Here is a 4,786-nt window from a genome sequence, read left to right on the forward strand (position 1 = left end):
CTTTCAAAGAGCAACTGAATAGAAGATCAGAGTCACAGCAGCTGACTGAGTCTTACAGTGCAGTCCAGTGGAGTAGCATAGTATGAATGGCAGAGAAATCCAAGAATTGGGAAGTCAAATTTGAGCAAAGTTCCAGGGATCACCCATGAAATCAAGGAGCAATCGGGGTCGGGGGATAGGCACTGGGCACGGTATCTCCACAAACATCTCCGCCTCGCTACCTTTCTCTCCTCCTTAAAGATACTGCCTCGAAACCTACTTCACTGGCCAATTGCCCTCAGGTGGGTCATTTCATGTATTCAGCCCCAGTGGCCTAATGGATAAGGCACTGGCCTTCTAAGCCAGGGATTGTGGGTTCGAGCCCCACCTGGGGTGATGTCTTTTTAAAGATTGACAATGCGGCAGTTGCAGTTGGGCAAGTGATGTCAGGTTCAGCAAGGCAGGGAGGCTTCATTCGGACCAAGGTGTCATCAACTTCAAATTTGTGCAAAGTTCCAGTGCTCACTGATGGTCACAGGGCAGGCAAGGTCGGGGGATGGGTAGTGGACACAGTATCTCCATAAACATCTCCGCCTTGCTACCTCTCTCTCCTCCTTTGAGACACTCCCTAAAACCAACTGCTTTGATCGAGAAAAGAACCATGGCTCAGTGCATCACACTCTCGCTTCTCAGTCAGAAGATTGTGGGTTGAAATCCCATTGCAGACACTTGAACACAAAAATCTAGTTGACCCTTCAGTGCAGAGGGAGTGCTGCACTCTTGCAGGTGCTGTATTTTGGCTTGATTGATGACGGAAAGCATCATGGACTGTGAGACAAGTTTCCTTCAATACGGAAGTGTCAATGCAATCACCCACAATATGTAGGGAGTGGTGTGCGGGGTCAGTTTGCCTTTCCTAACCCTGAGCGGTTGCGAGTCGCTCCCACTCCCTGGTTCTCGAGCCTGGATTTATTAATCAGGGTGTGATAAAGTACAGCAGACAACTGTTTTGTACAAAGAAAATACGGATTTTATTCAAGAAAGCAAACAACATAAATACACTCCAGTAAAACTGTAAAATCTTACAAAAGGTTCTAAACAATGGTGAATACTTTGTTACAGGTAATAAACACAACAGAAATACCTCCCACCTCCCACTTACTCTCTAGCTAAGTTAGACTCGAGGGCAATAGGGATAATGTTCACCAATCCTTCCTTTGACAGTTAGTGCTGTTTCGCGGTCTTTGGTTGCAGCCGGTTTGCCTTGTCGTAACCCGGACGTGGCAGAAGACCTCTGCTACATATTGAAGCCAGTTTGGGCGAGTTCTTTTCTCCGACGTCGCAATGATTCTTCCTGCTTTTCTTGCCGTGTGCTCTCGATCTTGTTGTTCCGAAGTGCTTGGTAAGAAAAGTTCTTTCTGTGATGGTCAGAATAGAGATAGCCCTCTTGGTATGATAGACTCGATTATACTTTGAGAGGCTTCCTTATCTGTGCCCCAATCAACCTTGGTTCTTTGTTTAAGTTTTGCAGCCCAGTTAACTGAAACTGATTAAGTAGTTTTAATCTGGCGTTGATAGTCTTTTCTGAGTTGATGAGCTCTTGTCCATTGTGATAGCACTGTTTTTTTTGCTTTTGGAAGTCTGGCCTGAGCCAAATATTTCTATGCCTGTTGAAAAGGTGTTGGAATATGTATGTGGCATTTGGGTCCTCTGGGTGGGGTGGATAATGTTTCTTCTGTGGGCGATTGTGAAAATGTAAATGTCTTCTAGGGACATGATTCAAGAGTAAACAGTTCACAGACAATTTGATGAGCTCCAATGTCCAAACTGGCCCTTTAGAGATTGAGGCCACCCCTTTTCTTGCAGACCCAACATTCACCGTTTAAAAATCCCAAGTTCGATTAAAGTTCGTAGTTCCTTCCATGTGCACTTTAGGATTTCAAACTTTCTGGTCGATAGTTCCAAATTAAATTTCCTTTCTAACAAGTCCAAATACTGGGTGGGTGGTTGTGAGTGGGGTTCTCCACGAAATAAGCTCATGGATAGATACAAGTGGGTAGGGCAGAGTAACCGACAGGTATACTGGAGGCATTTCTTGGAAAATGTGGAGAAATGTTCTGTGGCAGAAAGTGAGGGTGAAGTTAGAGGCCAGCATAAGATCCAGAAGTGGACTTTAGACCAGGAGAGGGAATTTCTGGCCAGGACCCACACAGTAGCAAAATAAACCAGAAGGACAGTCATAGACTCAGCAGGTAACAGTAGCGATGGGGAATGGATTGTAAACTACTCAAAATTCCTTTCAAAGAGCAACTGAATAGAAGATCAGAGTCACAGCAGCTGACTGAGTCTTACAGTGCAGTCCAGTGGAATAGCATAGTATGAATGTCAGAGAAATCCAGGAATTGTGAAGTCAAATTTGAGCAAAGTTCCAGGACTCACCGATGAAAACAAAGAGCAATCGGGGTCGGGGGATAGGCACTGGGCACGGTATCTCCATAAACATCTTCGCCTCGCTACCTTTCTCTCCTCCTTGAAGATGCTCCCTCGAAACCTACTTCAGTGACCAAGGTTTAGGACACCTGTCCTGGTACCTCATGTGGCTCGGTGTGAGATTTTGTTTGATAATGATCCTGTGAAGCACCTTGGAAGGTTTTATTATATTACAGGCGCTATATAAATGCAAGTTGTTGTTGTAGATAGCTCTGCCATGGTGCGAGCAGTGGCAGATATGATGGGAGAAAATAGCTTCCATCTGTGCTCAACTTTCTCACACTCTGAAAATGTGAGGCAGATGTCACATTTCAGAGTGGTCAATTACCCTCAGGTGGGTCACTTCATGCATTCAGCCCCAGTGGCCTAATGGATAAGGCACTGGCCTCTTAAGCCAGGGATTGTAGGTTTGAATCCCACCTGGGGTGATGAATTTTTAAAGATCGACAATACGACTTTGTGGAGGTAATCATCGGCCCCATCAATGCCGACTCAAGCACTATGTGTGTAACGATTGCAGAACAATCGGACACCTCCAACGAATGTGCAGGCGAGCTGCAAACCCTGCAAACCACCACATTGCAGAGGATTATCAATCCACTGTGGATCAGGCTGAATTGGAAACTCGGACCGAGGAGGCAGAAGTGTTCAGGGTACACACAATCAGCACGAAATGTCCAACAATAATGTTGAAAGTTGAACTGAACGGTATTCCAGTATCCATGGAACTGGACATGTGTGCAAATCAGTCCATAATGAGTAAAAAGACCTTCGACAGGCTGTGGGGCAAAAAGGCACACAGGCCCAAGCTCAGCGCCATTCACACCAAACTATAATGACTTACACCAAGGAATTAATCCCTGTAATTGGCAGTGCAGAAATTAAAGTCTCCTATGACGGAGCAGTACATGAACTCCCGCTGTGGATTGTGCCAGGGGATGGCCCCATGTTGTTTGGCAGAAACTGGCTGGGAAAGATCCGCTGGAACTGGGAAGACGAACGTACGCTTTCGTCCGTCAACGACGCCTCATGTGCCCAGGTTCTGAGCAAGTTCCCATCGTTGTTCGAGCCAGGGATTGGAAGCTTCTCGGAGGCGAAAATGCAGATCCATTTGGTTCCCGGTATGCGACCCATCCACCACAAGGCCCGGGCGGTACCATGGTTTTCCAGGACAACATACTGGTTTCAGGTTGGGATATCACTGAGCACTTGAAGAATCTGGACGAGGTTCTTAGTCAGTTGGATCGCGTTGGGCTCAAGTTAAAATGCTCGAAGTGTGTTTTTCTGGTGCAGGAGGTCGAGTTCTTGGGAAGAAGAATTGCGGCAGACAGCATCAGACCCACCAACGCCAGGATGGAGGTCATCAAGAACGCGCCGAGACCACAGAATGTGAAGGAGCTGCGGTCGTTCCTGGGACTCTGATAGAGAATTCAAACAGCCTGCATTCAGACAGGCTGTGAGAATTCACAGACCTCAAGTCAGAGATGCTACGTGAGTGGGAGCATGTTGCATTAAGTCATCAATCAACTTGACATTTTAGGACCTTTGGTAGCGAGCCAATTAAAGGTTAACAGACTATCAATTGAGCCAATAAGGTCAAAGAAGGCGTGTTCTTTTCTGTAAACTGAGCCAGGTATAAGAACAGCCATTTTGCCCATGTGGTCTCAGAAGGACAAAGGCCTGGCTTAAAGCCAAGAGCTTGTTGCTGCTGCCAGAATAAAAGTTATGTTAAAACTACAACCGGAGTTCGCATTTCATTGAAAATTAAGAGATCTAACAATTTTGGCGTCACGAACACGATCGCTGAGGGAAGAAACTGAATTTTGGACATCGGACCTACATACTGAGGTAAGGACTCCTCTTTATAAAAATCCTCGGTCAAAAGTCTAAATTCGCCTCTCCTTCTACACGATTCCGGAAGCCTCCGGTTTGCGAACCCTCCGGTTGGTAGTCGGCTCGAGCTCCCATAGACGTCCAACATCGGCGGTGTGTTAGTTAATTAATCACCGACCCACTGATCGGCTGGAAAGCCTACGACTCGAGACCCCAGTAAAGAAATCAGTATTATGGCAGCAGGAGATAAGAGCAAAGAATTGCCTACAACTGTGAAAGGTGGGCAGGCACCATCTGAGGTTTCGATCGATTAAATCCTTCAATAGTTGAAAGAATACACAGAGCAACAATTCGACTTATCTAAAACCTGTATTAAGATCGAACAAAAGTATGGAATCTCCAAAGGACAATGGTCCTTGGACGAGATCAAAAGGGTCTGGGGAAAAACGACTCGTATGAAAAATAAAGAGCGAATCCGATGGTC

The 4,786-nt window shown here is 46.1% G+C and overlaps 2 non-coding genes across 2 annotated transcripts; both read left to right on the forward strand.

The window, feature by feature from the left end:
• The first annotated feature begins 302 nt into the window (after nt 1-302).
• Nucleotides 303-375, forward strand: trnar-ucu (transfer RNA arginine (anticodon UCU)). The gene has a single exon. It is a non-coding gene; the product is annotated as a tRNA-Arg (tRNA).
• A 2,449-nt stretch (nt 376-2,824) lies between these two features.
• On the forward strand, nt 2,825-2,897 carry trnak-cuu (transfer RNA lysine (anticodon CUU)). The gene has a single exon. It is a non-coding gene; the product is annotated as a tRNA-Lys (tRNA).
• Nucleotides 2,898-4,786: the final 1,889 nt, after the last annotated feature.

This window comes from Pristiophorus japonicus, chromosome 19 (genome assembly GCF_044704955.1).
Source record: "Pristiophorus japonicus isolate sPriJap1 chromosome 19, sPriJap1.hap1, whole genome shotgun sequence".
Classification (NCBI taxonomy): domain Eukaryota; kingdom Metazoa; phylum Chordata; class Chondrichthyes; family Pristiophoridae; genus Pristiophorus; species Pristiophorus japonicus.